General features: G+C 39.7%; 1 protein-coding gene across 5 annotated transcripts in view; it reads left to right on the top strand.

Annotated features, from left to right (window-relative positions):
• The window catches only part of TLN2 (talin 2), a 418,441-nt gene that overhangs the window by 175,801 nt on the left and 224,361 nt on the right, over positions 1-18,279 (top strand). Inside the window, exon 1 of one of the 5 annotated variants that reach the window (XM_041740713.1) lies at positions 17,251-17,361. The exons of the other annotated variants lie outside the window; for them this stretch is intronic. The gene's annotated coding sequence lies outside the window, so the exon portion shown is untranslated. Of the gene's footprint in view, positions 1-17,250; positions 17,362-18,279 lie in introns of those variants that run through there. 5 annotated transcript variants of the gene reach the window in all.

The raw sequence follows: 18,279 nt of genomic DNA, 5'->3' as shown, positions 1-18,279 counted from the left end.
TTACAACATAGAGAGTTGGCATCTAGTGGGTAGAAGGTGAGAATGCTGCTAAAATCCTACCATATGCAGGTCAGGCTCCCCACAGCAAAGAAATAACTGGTCTAAAATGTTGATAATGCTGAGATTGAGAAACTATGCCGTAGAATTTCCCATGGTGTGAATTTTAATGATTTCTTCTCCCTGGTGCCATTAAACGTGTTTCTCTGTTACTTTCATTTTCTATGATATGTTAAAAGCTTGAGTTTTGGTCAGATTCAGATCTGGATTTTTTTTTCTTTTTAGTCAAGGCTACTTCATATGCAGGCAGTGTCTTTCCATTAAATACAAAATCACTGCTGGTCTCTCTTTTTGTGATATTGGTCTTTGATCATTGCCTATATCTTTTTGTTCGTTAGTGATTGTAGAGTAGTGATTGGCAGTTCTGTTATTCCTTCCTCATTTCTCTTTCTTTCTTTCAAGATTTTTATTTATTTATTTATGAGACACACAGAGGCAGAGACACAGGCAGAGGGAGAAGCAGGCTCCATGCAGGGAGTCTGACATGGGACTCGATCTCAGGTCTCCAGTATCAACGCCCTGGGCTGAAGGGGGTGCTAAACTGCTGAGCCACCCGGGCTGCTCCTCCTTCCTCATTTCTATATGAGAATACTTAAATAAACAGAAGTTTAATGTTAATTATTTGTTAATCTTGAGGTTCATATAGGAAAGGATAAATACTTGATGTTTTTCCTGTTTTCAAAACAATGAGTTCCCTGGTGGCATCCTTTGAAAGTGATCACTGAAGTTTTATTTTTTTTGTTTTTTCTTTTTTTTTTCCGTGTAAATACAATTGGTGCATTTCAAATCTTATTGGTACTCAAACTGTCCCATATTTGGTCAATAGAAACTAATTCAAGATGGCTTCCAAGTCCTTTGGACAAGATGTTTTTGGAGGAGGTGGGTATTCTTTTTGTTGTGACACAATGTCACAGGCTTGTCTTAACCCATTTCTTATTTCAGACTTAGATCTACTACTTCTCCAGGGAACCCTGGTTCCTTTGAGTATTTAGAAGGCACAATGCGAAACTAGGAATGTTTATTGTCATTGGATTCATCATTGTTTCTAGATCTTTTCAGTGGACCAAACTAGGGAATATGTATATATATGTGCATTTGTGTTTATGTGTATGTTATATATAAAGACAAAACCAATTATTAGTGCATATGGATACTTCTAAGTAACATTCAGATATATAGGGTTTTACTTAATCAATTTTATAGCAGTGTTCTTTGTTTCACCCCAGTTCTCACTGATATCATATTTTTTCATTTGCTTTATCTCATGCTATATACACAATAGACCTAGTTGTAAAGATGTCTAGAATAGTTATGTGTGATTGTGCCACCAACTAGATATATAAGTTAGGCTCATTGGTTTTAGTTTTGGCTTTTAGAGATTCCCTTTTTCAGTTGAATATTGTGCAGTATTGTCATGGTTTCCAAGTCTCATCTATAATATGAGGCGTATTCAGAGGTGTTTTGTTTTACCCCTATTGTCTTGCCATCCCATTTCCTCTCTTCCCATATGTAGCATTTGAAAAAAAATCTGGTTTATCCTTGTATTGGTTTTTGATATCAGGAAATATGTGTGTGCTTTCATATTTACATATCCCTCCCTTTTCTAGTACACCATAGTATTCTGTACACTTTTATTTACTTTTTTTCCCCCACTTAATCTTCCCTGGTTCTTGTCCATGGTGATGCACAAAGATCACAAAGATCATGGATTCACACTCCTTTGCACAGCTGCATAGCCTGCCATTGTGTGGGTTTACTCTTGACATACTCAGCCTGCCCTATTGGTGGACATGCTTTTTTTCATCTTTTACTTATTACTAGGAATAGTGCTATGTGGAATAGCTTTGGGAACTCTTTTTTCTTTTCTTTTTTCTTTCTTTCAGATTTTTTTAATTTATTAGAGAAAGAGAGCATGAGCAAGCAGAGCAGCAGGCAGAGGGAGAGGGAGAAGCAGGCTCCTCGTGGAGCAGGGAGCCCAATGTGGGGCTAGATCCCAGGACCCGGGATCATGACCTGAGATGAAGGCAGACATTTAACCAACTGATCCACCTAGACACCCCACCTCAAGCACTCTTAAAAATCATTTGTCTTTTCCAATGTTATGGAAATTAAATGATGTATAGTATGACTCTTCTAATGAAGAAAGTAAAGGATGTCTGCAACCGTTGGGATGAACTGAGCTTTGGGATAGGAAAGGGAAGTTAGGTTTGGGACAAATGGAGAAGAACTTTTGAGTGGAGTAGACTTTCTGTTTTCATATAGAAGAAAATCAGTCTTAGGAAGGTTGATGGAATGCAGATTTCCACACATTGCATTGCCAGGCCAAGGACTTTCAATCTTCTACTTCAGGGCAGGAGTTGGCAATCTTTTCCAGCAAAGGACCCAGGCTGTAAATATTTTAAGTTACCATCGATGTTGCAACTACTGAAGTCTGCTGCTGGAGTGTGAAAAGCAGCCATAGACAATTCATAAATAAATGAGTGTGACTGTGTTCCAATCAAACTAGATTTATGGGCACTGAAATTTGGATTTCATGCTGTTAATCATATATTATGAAGTAGAATTCTTAATCTTTCCCCTCAACTATTTAAACATGTAAAAATCAATCAGAACTTATTGGCCATGATTTGCCAAGCTTTGCTCTGGGCATTGGGGAGCCATAGAACATTCTTGAGCACAAGAAGGACCTACTCAAAAGGATTATTACCAGTGGATTAAAGAGGGCTCCATCAGAGGCAACGAGTCCAGGCTGCTCAGGGAGGCTGTAGTTTTTCTCAATGTGTATGTAATTGGAATGTGTCTATGGGAGCAGATTTCTTTTCTATTACCTGAAATTAAAGAGTTATTGAGAAGTGATGATCTCATTATATGGTTTGATAGGAAACTTGCATTTATTTATAAAATCTGTATTCTCCAATCTTCCATTGGTTATATACAAATAGAGTACCAAACTCACCATTCCACATTGTGAAGGCTTAGGGCATAATTGTCTCATTCCTATCCCCATTTTCCACCCTCACTCTGTTGAGAAACCCCATTCAGCCCAATTACCAACGAGGCTTTTGTGTCAGCTGTCTTGCACCTCTCGTTTCCTACGACATTTGGCAGCTAACTATTGAGAAAACAGCCTTTAGTTTGTGGGAGGAAAATCAAAGATGATATAAATGAAAAAAATGTATTTTCATATAATGGAAATTATTAGAGCAACTTTTAAAATGTCACTGAAGATTAATGCAGACAAGAAGGAGCTGAATATATTAGAAAGTAGGTCAAGTTATCTCATGTTTATGAATGAGGTGAATTAGAGTGCAGGTTTAGGTTTATAAAATTGTGTGATACTATGGTTTATATGAATTACCCTAGCCCAAATGATATTATAGCAAAATATTAAAATGAGTTTGTTTCTTTATCCTTTGTGGCTAAGTATTTTATACCTAATATTTTATGAATTTAATAAACTAGTAAAAGTGATGAGCTTCTTGTTATTGCTCACATTTCCTGTACTAGACACAGAGTCTACTCTAGGGAGTTACTGCTGAAGTAGATGTAATCCAGGGGATGAGTGCTTCCAGAATCACTGGAAGGTGTGGAGGAAGAATGGCTCTAGGGTAAGCCTCTAGGATACCCATACCCAGAACCATTTTCTCTTACCAGAATCGAGAAAACTGCCATGGCTGCTGTTGTAGGAAACTGCTGAATTAGAAACCCACTATTTGAGCTACTAGCTCCTGCACTATGCCTCCTCTGCCAAGAGACCTTGCTTTTTTGTGGATACCCTTAAATTTTACCTTTTTGCCCCATGACTCAGTTCCAAATCAAAGTTCCCATGAGCCCATCTCATCAGTGGAGAGTCTGTCCCATTGGATTCCATAGCAGCAAAGGAGTCTGGGCAATATGTAGTATTTAGCTGTCCAGCCTCTCCATGCTACAGGCCAGCCAATCTCCTGTATTTGCCTCGATTTTCATTTTCAGGAAATGTCACTTCAGATCGGCATGCTACCACACTTAGGAATTTGAAGGACAGAATATCAGAATCTCCCTTACTTGGATACATAGGACATATTTCGATAGATTTGCATAGTGATAATAATAATGGGAATAACAAGTGCCACACCAGTGTTACTAGATCTTTAATTTGTATCCATTTACAGTGTTAATGATGACAGAGAATTTGGTAAGGAGACATTTGCTAAGTTGGAAAGATCTTCTAGGGGGTTGGAATTACTGTAATACTGGGAAGGGAGAACCTGTGGATTACCAGTAAAAAGTTCAATGATGGTGGAATCCAGGCCTAGAACACATATTGTCTCCATGAATGATAAGTAGGTCAAAATAGTATCCTGATCATCCCTTACTTGAGCGTTGGTTGCACTAACCCAAGCATGAGGTCAGTGGTTAGGCTTTTGTTGACCACAGTGTCGGCCAGTGTTAGATGCTGAGCTGTGGCTCGGTGTGGAGGCATCACCACACTACCCTCTGCTACCTTTTCATCTCCTGTTGCATTTTCCATGTGGTTAGGCTACCTCTGTTTCCGCACAGCTGTAATTTTGTCATCCTTGTCTGAGTGTCCTTTGGATGTTGCTTTTCTTTTTGTGTTTGTAGGGTTTCTTCTGCCCTTGAGCACCCTGGGATTTCTCTCAAGATTCTCTTTTCTCTGGGGACTAGATCTGTCTTAGTGCTTAATAGTCATCAGAGCCATTGTGGGGTCACAGAAGTCTTGGTGGCTTTTTATTTGTCACTCAGACATCTAGGGCTCCTCCTGAGACTTGAAAGGCTGATGGCAGGGCAGCCCATCTGCGTGACTCCTCCTCCTTAATGAGATTACCTTAATGAATGCTATTTCAGTGATGGTTTTCCCCTAAGTGGCCTTAATTCCATTGCCTGCGCATGTTTTTTTCTTGACTCTATCTCTCCTTTGACTTCTCCGTAGGACCTAATGTAAAGTGGGTAGCAGTAATTGGGAGCATATTGGCCTCATCCAGCAAGACTCCAGAGTGGTCACATATTAGTGGAGTTTTAGGAAAACATGGGGAATAATAAAAGGTACAAAAATATCCTTCTACACCATTGTGTACCAAGTGAGTGTCCATAAGTGTTTCTCATTTGATTTTTTACCTCTAATTTGGTTTTCATGCCTTTGGATTTATTTGACCTGTTGGTGGAACTAACCTGACTCCCCCTGGGCCCTGAGTGCACGAGTGTGCATATGTCTCTCCCTGTCCCTGGGTGGGCTCACTGCCCCTTCTTCCTGAGTTTACTATCAGCACTCCATAGGCACTGGTTCTTAAATAGTAAGTAAAGTGGAATTGCATCCTGCTATGACATGTGACTACAAGAACCACTATCTGAACAGCTGTGAGCAAGTATGTCTTTCTTCTTCCTCTGTAAAGTCTAGCCTCAAGGACCTTGATCTTGAGCTGCTCATAATTTTGTGCAAACCCTGTCTGACATTTTTGTTGAGCCCTAACCCAGGATTTGAGTGACCTGTAATACTTCTATATATTTGAAGGTTGGTGGTTTCTTAAAAAAATATATTTTATTTATTTGAGAGAAAGAGAACGTAAATGATGGTGTGGGGGTGCAGAAGGATGAGGGAGAAGCAGGCTCCCCATTGAGCAGGGAGCCTGATGTGAGACTCAATTCCAGGACTCTAGGATCATGACCTGAGCCAAAAGCAGATCCTCAACCCAGTGAACCACCCAGGTGCCCCATGAAAATTGGTGTTTTGTGTTAAAAATTAGTTTGAGCTATCCTCCCCCCATCTAACCAACTCATCCAACAAGCATTTATTGAACCTCTACAAAATGCCAGGCATTCTGCTAAATGTTGGGGCATTGTTGCCAGAAGGTAGAGGTGGAAAATACTGAATATAGTTGGTGCAGAGGGTTTAAGATAGAGTTGAAAGTAGATCTTGTAATACCTTGTAAGGGATGTGGACTTTTTCTAAGGACAGTCCGAATCCTTTAAATGGCCATAGCTGAGTAGGATATAGTCTGATAACTTTAGGAAAGGCTGCCAAGTGAGATGTGGAATGTGTATTCAAAAGCAGTAAGAGGAAAAGTGGGGGGCCCAGTGGGAAGCTATTGCAGTAATTTGAGCAGGAATGATGGTATTCTGGGGTGTAGGAGACGAGGACAGATTTGAGAGATTCTTAGAAGGTAGTGGTCAGGAATTGGTGATTGTCCATTGTGGGAGTGTAGGAGAGGCTCATGTCAAGCATGACTCTTTGCTGTGGCTTTGGCAGTTGGATGGATGTTGGTTCTATTGAGATCAGGAACACAGGAAGGAGGAGCAAGTTTGGGAGGGTGGTGGCAGGGAAGAAGAGATGAGTTGATTTTTGAGTAAGATGAAATTAATATATGCTCGTGAAAGGGCTTGAAGACATGATAGACTTGAATAAAGAGTATAGGAGACAGATCTGTAGATCTGGTGGATGCAAGTCCTAAGAGCAGATGAGATCCACCAGGTGAGGGTGTACAGGAGAAGGGGCTAGGAGAGAGCTCACAGGCCATGAGATTAAAGCAAGGATGAGAGCTTGTGGAGGAGACTGAGCCAGGAGTGGGTCAGACAGATTGGGAGAATCTGCTAGAGTGGCCACTGTTGTCCAGGGTGGTGCACACAGATAAGAACGGGAGAAGGAATGCCTGAAGCCCCGTGGCAGGGCTCAGCAGAAGTCAGATGAGGAATACAGTGAGTAATTAGAGGTCTGTCAGTGTAGAGAACTCTTGCAGGAAGGGTGGCTGTGTGGGAGAGGATGAGGCAGTGCAGTAAGCCTGCAGGGCTTGAGGGCGTGTGGCTTTAGGAGTGAATAGTTAAAGAAGAATGCTCCTCATGTGCTTCGTTCTTGTCATGCTTACTGCTCTGTTACATATCTTTTTCTTTTTAATACTTGGAAAGCTCCTTTAAATAGTCCCAAAGTTGCAGAAATGCTGGAAGTACAGCACAAAGAATGGTCCCTCGAACCATCCGATTGGAAGTTGCTGACCTAATGCACCATCACTTCCAATTATTTTTACTGTAAAAGGACATCTTTGAACCTGACCATAGTACAATCATTAAAATTGCTACCATGTAATCTTGGGCACCCTTCACTTTTCCCAAACATCCCTTGCACATTCCTTATAGCTGGAGGATCACATTCAGAATCATTTGCTGCAGTTACTTGTCTCACGTCTTTTGTCTTCATTAGTCAGGACAGTCAATGAGTCTTTTCTTGGTTTTCATGACCTAGATCCTTTTGAAGATGAAAGACCAGTTATTTTGTAGTGTATCCCTACATTTGGGTTGTGTCTTGACTCATGATTAAATTCATGTTTTACCTCCTTGGCAAGAGAATCATAACAATGAGGCTGTATGGTTTTTGCATCCTCTCATGTGTGCAATCTAGATGTGTCTCATGATTGATTAGGATCACATCACCCTATGATCACATCACCCCATGATTCAGGTGCTGTTGGCCAGGTTTCCTCTCTGAAGAGGTTTATCCCCCCTGTTTTCAGGAGATACTTTGGAACTAACAATGTAGCTTTCTCATTCCTTATCTAACTTTGATTTTATTTATGCATGGATTTATATTGGTATGGGCTCATGTTTTCATATTGCATTCATCAAGTCATGACTATCATTTTGGTGTTTAAATTGTTCTTGGTTTAGCCAGTAGGAGTCCCCTCAAACTGGTTTCTGTGTCCTTCTGACCCATCCGCATCATTCTTTGGGCAATTCTGGACTTAATAGGAGGTGCCACACTTATCTTTCCTCATCCCTGTATTCAGGCCTTTCCTGATGGAGCCTGAGTAGTTTTTATTAGAGAAGGGTACTTTGAAGCCAAGATCTAGGCTCTAAGTGTGTTCCTTGATACTGGGATATCCTCAATCCCAGGCCGCCTCAGTGGTTAGAGCTATAAAATGCATTAGGTTCTTGTTATTCACAGTAATTATGTCCTATGGTGTCTCATGGATCCCTGAATTAGTGAGCATGGAGCCATTGCTCCTAGGGGAAATACAGGCTTGCCAACCTCTGGTCACAATATTACCTTGTTTTAGGTGTGTTTCTTTCTTTCTTTTTTTTTTTTTAAAGATTTATTTATTCGTGATAGAAAAAGAGGGGGGGGAGACACAGGCAGAGGGAGAAGCAGGCTCCATGTCGGGAGCCCGACGTGGGACTTGATCCCGGGACTCCAGGATTGTGCCCTGGGCTGAAGGCAGGCGCCAAACCACTGAGCCACCCAGGGATCCCCAGATGTGTTTCCTTTTAAAGATACCATATTTAGTATATATTGGTGATTCACTAACATTGAACTCAGTGGTCAACAGCACCTAGGCCTGAATGAAGCTTATCTAACATACACATTTTTTCCAGAAGGCACATCATAGCCTCTCTGGGTTTAGGAACACTACAGACGGTGCTCCACTATATTTGGGCCATTTTAAACAGCTAAGTCATCAACAAGACTGCAAAAGTCATGACATTAAATACACTGCAAAAAAAGGATATTTGTTAGGCTGACAGCCGAAATGGCAATAATGTCCTCTTGTTAGACCTCAGCTGGAACTTGTACACAAGATGACTTCATTTTTGCCACTTTCTTGTGTCCACAAATAACCAGGAGAGTGCTGTTGGGATTACAAATAGACTTTAGCAAGTAGGTGAATTTGCAGATACAGAATCTGCACATAATGGGGATTCACTGTGTACCTGTCTTTGCATGCATGTGTTACCACTAACCACACACAGCTGTGTCTCTGTGTCTGTCTGCATGTTTGTCTTGAAAACCATGAATTCACGCCAATACTTGAAATTCCAGTATAACTCCATGGGTTCCCTTGAAGTTTTTCTCTGTTCTAGGCCACCATGGCACCCCCATCCCCACACCCCCACAAACTCCTTTGCTGCCACCTACCTTATTCTTTCCCACATAATGACTTTAAAGCTGATTTCTTCTGGACAGGAAGGCTGGGAGCAAGAAGGGGAGTGGATGTAATTATATCTTACTATTCCATTTATAGTCTACATGCCAATTTAAGGTAGGCTGATATTAAAATATTTATGAGGCCTCCTTTTCATCTTCTAAGAAATAATGCAAATAACAGCAAATTTGGGGGAAAATTATTTTAAAGCTAATGAGTGGTGAAAGAACCCAAAACTGACTTTATGTATTGACTTAAAGCAGTGCCATCTCCTCTGGTGCAGATAAACACCTCTTGACATTCTAGGCTCAGGTATGAATGGTGGAGGTAGCTACTCCAGAGCTTCAGTAGTATGTCCTGCCTGAGAGATCCACTCTCTAAAGCCACTTGGAGGTGTCTGCCTCCCTCAAAAGACCATGAGTCCCTGGAGGGCAGGGACCGTATGTGAGTTATTACTGTGTCACTAAAGCCTGGCATACAAAATGACTGGTATATGTTGGTGACATTGTTTGACTATATCCTGCCAAATGGTTGCCCAGTCTTTGAAGGCCTCTCCTTGTCTTACAATGTTCTTGATTCTTTCCCTTGAGTTTTTCTTGAAGCTCATCTCCCTCCTCCCTGTGGGAGCCTTCCAGGCTCTCACTAACCACAGAGGGATCATTCTTGAAAGAGCATCTGAAGAGTTGGTAGAGTTTTTGTAATTTAGTACCTAGCATCAACTTTGGAGCTGAATAAAGTGGCTTTGGATTTCCAGCTATACCACTTTCTGGCTGCATGGTCAGGAGCAATTCTTGGACCTTATCCCAGTTTAATAATCTGTGAAATGGAAATAAGCAATGCCTATCTCACATGATTTGGGGAGGATTAAATGAGTCAGTGTTTTGAAAGAACTTAGCACAGGGGCTGTACTTAGTCAATGTTAGCAAAGATGTTGATGGTGGATCATTATTGTTCTGGTACTGGGTATGTCATCATCTTTTCTGGAGTATAGGCCTTTTCTCCAGCTTGGTGATGAACTCCTCGTTGGGTTAGCAATCTGGTCTCCTACTTAGTGCATATATCTAACCATCCCCCCCTCCCCCCCGCCGTGTGTCACCTACTCCCCTCCAGTCTAGCACAGTGCTATGCACCTGGTAGGCTGTAGCTAACTTTTGATTGGTCATTGAACAATACTTCATGCTCAAAGCTCTCTACCTGACCTAGTCTTGCTAGTAGAGCAATTTGCTTCCCTTTTATCAGAGTGCTGGGAGATGCTGATTATTTTTTCCAACCTTTTTTCTTTTTTTTTTTTTTTTGATTAAGAATCAATACTCTGTATGATGTGGTCAATGTCATGGTCTGCTGCTGGCAAGAAGTGGTGTTTTCCAGGCTTTCTCTTTAACATAAGGGCTGTCTTCATCCCTTTTGGACTCTCAGGCTCTATTTACACAAAGAAGTGGCTGCACAATTACTGTCTGTTTTTACCCTTGAGAAATGATGGCAACCAATGCCAAGAAGTTCTTAACCAGGTCAGCAGTGTGTTGTGTTTTATCTTCCAGCCCTGGGTCTTTATGGCAAATCTGGATTGGGTTTTGTAAAACTGCAGCAGCCTGAGATGTAGTGGGCAATGAATCTCCCTGCTCCTGAGACTTTACCCCCCTCCTTTCCACCGGAAAAAGCACTTTGTTAAAAATAAGTATGCTCTTTGAAACGTCTTCTCGCTCTTTAGGACAGACTTACACACTTAATAGGTGGTATCTACTGGGTTGATTTCTTTTTTTTATCAATATCTATTCTGTCTTGCTGGGATGATTTTCTATTATGTAGAAATGTCGGTAGAGGAAGGAGCCAGCATCTGCTTTGACTGTTTAGCTGAAAATGATATTGTAAGGCTTATTACCCACTTTCCTTCTTGAAGATTTGAAATCTATTGTCTGAGGTAGAACTGGAAAGAAATGTATAGCTTTGGAAGAGAAATGACCAGTATTCAGGACTGTGTAGATGGTAGCAGGGAATACAGATAATAGTAAAGAGCCAAAGCTCAGGGCTCAGATTTCTGAGTTTATGTCCTGCCTCTGCCAATTCATTAGTTCTATTCTGGGTAATGAATTTGTTCTCTCTTTCTCTCAGTTTATTCACATATAAAATGGATTTGATGGTTTTATTTTAGTACTTCATAGGGTTGTTGTAGGATAATTATATGATGAAACACATACAATGAAGAATATGATAATAAATGTATATCATTGTTCCTATCAACTTACTTTGGTGCTTTTCCTTATGGTCTGTGCTACAAGGAAAGGGCAGAAATTAAAATTTCACTTTCATGAATATTTATAATGGTCAACTTATGCTCCAGTTCTTTTAAAGTAAGGAAAGCCGTGTATAGCAAGTGTGGCATAGACAAGGGGTCCTGTGTCCTACAAAACTACTTGGAGCTGACATGGAATTCACACATTCCTGGCAGGAATGTAAAATGGTACAATCTATTGGGAAAAGGGGTGAGCAGTTTTTTCTGTTATTCATGTCCTGTACTCAGATTTTAAAAATCTCTTCATTCATGACTTTCATCATAAATGTGATGGTATGAGGTGTGATATAACTTAATTGCTTTTCAGAGGAACAATTTGCCCAGCACCACTTTTGAAGAAACTTAACGCCTATTTTATGTCCCAGATATTCAACCCTTGATATTTACCCAAGAGAAATGTAAGCTATGTCCTTACAAAAGACTGGTATGCAGATTTCAAAGGCAAGACATTGGGCACATGCACCTGTTACTATGAGCTTTATTGATAATAGTCCCAAATTGGAAACCTCAAATGTTCATCTACATGTGACAGGATCAGTAAATTGTGCTATATCCCTTCAAGGAAATATGATTCCATGATAAAAAGAAATGAACTATTGACATGGATGGCTGAAAATAATGACGCTGTGTGAATAAAGCCAGACCAAAAAAGTACATGCTACATTCATGTAAGATCCTAGTTACTGCAAGCTAATATATGATGAGAGAAAACAGATTCCTAGTTGCCGGAGTATAGCAGAAAGGGACAGTTGGGACTGAGGGCTTACCAGGGGGGTACAGGAAAACTTTGTAAAAGTTATGGGTATGTTCATTATCTTGATAGTCCCAATCATCTCATAAGTGTATACCTGCATAAAAATTCATATCCTTTAAATATGTATGTTTTATTGCCAATAATGCTTTAATAAAAATGTTTTTAAGAATTGGGCCTAATATATGGAATAACCAATACATTTGCTCAGCTCCCATAGCATGACATTTATTGACTAGCTTAAAGAACATTTGCTAAATTGGGGCATGTGGCTGGCTCAGTTGGTGGAGCATGTGACTCTTGATCTCAGGGTGTTGAGTTTGAGTCCCATGTTGGGTGTGAAAAGTAAAAAAAAAAAAAGGGGGGGGGATGCCTGGTTTAGCTGGTTAAGCATGACTCTTGATTTTGATTTTAGCTCAGGTCATGATCTCAGGGTCATAAGATTAAGCCCCAAGTCAGGCTCTATGCTTGGGCAGGGAGCCTCCTTGACATTTTCCCTTTCTCTCTGCCCTCTTTGTTTTCTCTCTCTACAAAAACAAAATAAAACAAACAAACAAAAACCAAACAAAACAAAACAGAGATTTAAAAAAAGATCATTTGCTAAATTGTTCATAAGCTGTTTTGTTTTCTTTTGGAATTTATAGTGCTTTATTAGAATTTTTTGGAACAATATACCAAAAAATTTGAATTGATAATTTTGCTGTCTTTTGATCAAATCCCCTGTGCCAGGTAAAAACATTTGCATTACTGCATTGACCTTATAATTAGTCATTACAACATCTAAATGTTGTAAAATTTCTGCACAGGCTTTTGGTTTTGCTGCTTAGAATTCTAAAATAGCTTCTCTTTCTGGCTTTTTTTTCCCCCTCTTCTCTCCACCCCCACCCTATCACCTTGCTCTTCAAATTGAAGAACATTTCCTCCTCCAATGTACAAAGGGATGCAAAGGAAACCACCTTATTTACTTCATATGACCAGACTTAAAATTTAGCTTGTCAAAATTAGTTTAATTACACTTGTAATTAAGTTGGCAAAAGTCTGTTGTTAAAGGTGAGGATCATAAAATGTTTTAACGTTTAAATGTGGTTTTAAAAAAATACGTGTCTTTTTTTTTTTTTTTAAGGTTTTATTTATTTATGAGAGACACAGAGAAAGAGGCAGAGACCTAGGCAGAGAGAGAAGTGGGCTCCGTGCAGGGAGCCCGAAGTGGGACTCCATCCTGGGACTCCAGGATCACACACTGAGCCACAGGCAGATGCTCAACCACTGAGCCACCCAGGCCTCCCACAAATACATGTCTTTAAGAAACTTCTCGGGACACTTGGGTGGCTCAGCAGTTGAGTGTCTGCCTTTGGCTCAGGGCGTGATCCCGGGTTCAGGGATTGAGTCCCACATCGGGCTCCCTGCAAGGAGCCTGCTTTTCCCTCTATGTCTCTGTCTCTCTGTCTCTGTCTCTGTCTCTCTCTTTCTCTCTCTCAAATAAATAAATAAATAAAATCTTAAAAATAAAACTTTTCTGATGTGTGTATAACTGGAGTTCTGTAGCATCTTTCCATCATGAGCCACTCCCACACTATGGAGTTCATCATCTGCAATTTGGGATTCTTTTTTATTTTGTTATTGGAGAGTGATTGACCTACAATGTTAGTTTCAAGTGTAGAGCATATTATGTCTATCTCCTAATTCGCTTTATTTATTTTGCCCATCCCCAAACTCACTTCCCCTCTGGCTGTCATTAGTTTGTTGGTCTCTGTATTTAAGTCTGTTGGATTTTTTGCCGCCTTGTCTTTGTTTTTAGATTCCACATGTAAGTGAAGTCAGTCCTGTGGTATTTGTCTTTCTATGACTTACTTCACTTAGCATAATAATCCTGTAGGTCCATCCATGTTGTATATGGCAAGATTTCTTTGTTTTGGCTGAGTAATATTCTTTGTGTGTGTGTGTGTGTGTATGGATTCTTTTTTTAAAAAAGAGTGAGAATTGTTAAAGATGTAAGAAGAGTATAGATTGCTTTTGTATTTGAGAACATTCTCTCAATTTGTTGAGAATTGTCTGGCGCTCGCCTCCTCTGGCAGCATTGGTCTTTTTTAGCAATTCACCAAACATTTTTTGAATTTTTATTCAAATAGCAATTCTTTCCTTTAGTGCTCATATTTCATTGGTCCATATCATATTTAGATTATAAATATATAATAAAAATGGCTTGAACATATTTAAGAACATTCTGTATAGGCCTACCCCTCAATGATAGATAAAGCATACCCCTCTTAGAGCTGCTTTAATTTGGCATGTTTTTTATTTTTATTTTTATTTTTTTTAAATTTTTATTTATTTATGACAGTCACAGAGAGAGAGAGAGAGAGAGAAGCAGAGACACAGGCAGAGGGAGAAGCAGGCTCCATGCACCGGGAGCCCGACGTGGGATTCGATCCCGGGTCTCCAGGATTGCGCCCTGGGCCAAAGGCAGGCGCTAAACCACTGCGCCACCCAGGGATCCCTTGGCATGTTTTTTAAATTGACCAGGAGACACATACACATGATAGCAAACTGTAGATCACTTCTAAAGCCAGAATTTGAAGACAGTAAAATTCTATAACATTTCGGTGGATTTTCTTTCAGTTTCTTACGTATATGTGCATCTTTGTATGCAGCTTATTACATTATTTTGTTTAGTTCCTGAAATCAGTGATGAATGTCCTCAAAAATAAATACTTGTCTTATCTCTATTTCATTTCAGTAGACTCCTAGAAATGAAAGTATCAGTTTAAACAGTGTGACCATATTGAAAACCCTTAAAGAAGCTCGTCATACTGACTGCCAAAACAAAACAAAACAAATATATATATATACCTCCTATGGAAGGAAATGTGTATTTCACTGTTTCTTTCCAAAATGATGAGTGTTCATATCCTGGCTAACATGGTAGAGAATATTTTGTTTGGATGTATATTTTGAAGCTATTATTGAAGATGAATCCCCCCGCTTTATTTTCTTGCCACTTGTGGTCTTCTGTGAAAAATCTGTCAGTGTTCTTTAACCGTTTTATATTAGGATATTTCATTTTCTGAGCTTTTTAAAGTCTCTAGCCAATATCTCTCTGGTAGATAGTAACTTTTTGTCAAGCTATAGATATGTTTTCAAAGTTCATTGTCTCTCTTTGTACTTAGCAATGTTTTTACTTTTTATATTGTATAAAATAATTTTGTGATTTCTTCTCTTGCATTATTTTTAATTTTTAGACCTTTCCTAGTCTGACTCAGGTAAATGATGTAAATCTTACTGTTTTATGCTTTTATTTTTGAAAATACAGCTCTCAATTCATATAAATCTTTATTGCAGTGTAAAATATGAAGCATGACTTAACTTTTTTTTTCCAGATCAATTTGCCCAGTACCACTTTTTGATGATCCTTATTTCTTAATAGGGTTCTGATGAAGGTTTTTTTCACCTAGGAACATAGTATATGCAGTAGACATTGTGTCTGTTTTATTTATCTATTTGTCTTATATCAGCACAAGAATGTAGTCAATTTATGTTTTTATTTTATTTTTTGAGGATGTAATAATTTTAGCTTTATTGTTGGTATTACTATTGGGTGACCAAGGTAACATTTTTTTGCAACATTTTTGTTACTATTTTCAGTATAGTTTCTTTGGAAGTAACTATTTCTAGATAGGTAGTAGCCCAGACTTTGGGTGATTTGTAGTTTTTTCCCACATTTTCATCTCCCTGGGTAATATCACTGGGAATCTTGTGTAAGTTTGAGGGCCTTTGCTGTCCCATCTCCCACCTGAACTTCTGTCGATTATGTTTTTAACATCCTTAAACTCAACCTTTACTCAGAAAGATGCTTTTTGCTATTGCTCTTTGGTCTAGCCTGAGTTGCCTCATTAATCTTATTTTCATAGAAAGCACTTGATGAATAATAATTACTTTGTCAGAAGACAGTGTTGAGATTGCAGGTTCCTATGGCCTTGTGTGGTCATTGCCATCTGGACTAGTTGTGGCAGAGTAGAATTGTCACTCAACTGGGTGTCTTCACATGGTATTTGTAACTTCTCAGAAAAGGAGACTTGACCATGTAGTACACTATATGCCTGTAAAATGTCTCTGTCGAGGTGCAGAGTTGAAAGTAAGGCTTCATGAAGCTCTGATTGTTTAGACTATCGATTTATAAATCACATTGCACAGGTATTATCAGGAGCGGGGTCAGCTGCTTTCTTTCCAGACTGTCAGCGTCATGCATTTGGAGAAAATTGTACAGCAGCTGAAATATGTCAGAGTAGAAGGCAGAAGTTATCCGGGCCAAGTGCTTTTGCCACCTCTGTGTTATGGGTGAGATTGGAGGATCTGCCTGAAGGTGACTCCAGTAACTTGCAGCCCATCCTTGGCATGTTCTCCCTCTGGAACCATCCCCTGAATTCCTTTTGGGGATCACTTCCAGGTTTTGACTTCTCAGTCTACCCTCTCCAATAGTTAAATGATACAGAACACTTCACCTCCCTAATCCATTATGTAGAGGTACCCACTTATCATTGACTTCACGTTTATAGAGAGCTGATGGAAGGCTTGAAGAAAGAAGAAATAGAACTATACCACAAGCAGGGAGATGCACTGGCTTCTCTCCCCTTCGTCATGCCTCTGCGAGCAGCCCTGTGTGGGCTGTCACACCTGGATCAGAGAGGCCGCCTGCCATAGCCACAGCCCTGGCTGCCACGTGGCATCTCTGACTGTTGAACTGCCTGCCTGTTTGAAGTGTCTGTCACACTGAGCGGCTCTCCATTGGGGTTTCCTTTCATTTTAGTTTGCTAGAACTTGGAAATCAAATGCGTGGGGGGAGTGGAGTAGATTTTAGTGCTGAAGATATAAAGGAAGAAACTGATTCCTTCTATTTAGAGGAAGCATACTCTAGCATTTCCATACGACACTAGGAACAGAGTTGGTAGTCTTACGGATAAAAAGTCTTCTCTGAAAAGGCAGGAGAAACTTTGAGGAGGTCAGCTAATCCAGGCTGATTGTCTCCAATGATTTTTCAGATAGGCATCTCCCTCTTCAGTAACAACAAAATGGATCATAGTTGCCCAATACCTTGAGAAACATTTTTGCAGACTTATATTTAACTTGAAACTTAACTTGAAAGATTCCTCTCCACATTTTGTTTAGATATTCTGTGCAACCCTGTGAAAGGGTTTTCTGAAGCTTTTTGGTTGATTATTCTCCTGATGTGTTTAGTTTTCAGAGTGAAACATCATGCTGAAGACACTGAAAACCTTTCCCAGCTTTTTATGTGTAGAGAAGGAAGGTTTCAGTTAGAAAATGTGCATGAAAATGGCTTCCCTGGACTTGCTATGAAATCTGTGAGTTAAACCCTCAGCATATAAACTAGTTGACAGTATTAAACAGTTGAACTTTTAATTTTTGCAGAAGAACCCAGAAAAGCAAATGAGCTGTGGCTTATACTATGACCTGCTCCCTGTTCTCAGTTTGGATTGTAATGTTGCCTGAATGCTGAAATGTTTGATTTTTAAACTGCGCAGCATAGCAACGAGTCTAGGTAAACATGTAGTATGTGTTGCCAGTGAATATTCATTGGGTTAAAGGTGTGAGGAGGGAGGCGGTGCTGTGTGTTTTTCCTCATAAATATAATTTAATTTCCATATTTGGCTCCAGCAACACACCTCTGTTACGTTAGAGAAGAGTGAGAGAGAAATGGACACCGCTGGTGTTGCTTTACTCATAGTTGTGGCTTTTCTTAGCTCATCCTTGGTTTTCTTAAGATGAGGTCACTCACATGCCACACTATTCATTTATCATGGATATGTATATAATATTTTGTATTTTCATATTTCTGCCAAAAGTATTTTTATATCAAAATGGGAGTTGTCCTAAGACTTAATGAACAGTCAAGTTCATTAATTACTGTAGTGGGTTGAATAGTGTCCCCTCCAAATTCATATCTACCTGAAAACACAAACTGTAACCTTAATGGCAAACAGTCTTTGTAGATGGAGTTACTTAAGGTTGGAGATGAGGTCATACTCGATTAATCCAGTGATTGGTGTCCTTATAAAAAGAGGCAGGACACAGAAGAATGCCACATGAAGATAGCTCAGAGACAAGGAGTGGTTCTCCTTAGAGTCTTCAGGACACCCCCACCCGACCCCAGCAGCTCTTGATTCCAGATCTAGCTTCTGTAGTTATGGAAGAATAAACTATTGTTTTAAAATACACATTAAGTGGTAATTTTTTTTTTATGGCAGCTCTAGGGAACTAAT

Source organism: Vulpes lagopus, chromosome 2, assembly GCF_018345385.1.
Source record: "Vulpes lagopus strain Blue_001 chromosome 2, ASM1834538v1, whole genome shotgun sequence".
Classification (NCBI taxonomy): domain Eukaryota; kingdom Metazoa; phylum Chordata; class Mammalia; order Carnivora; family Canidae; genus Vulpes; species Vulpes lagopus.
Note: the sequence above shows the minus strand (reverse complement) of the source record. Positions and strands in the feature narration are given on the sequence as shown.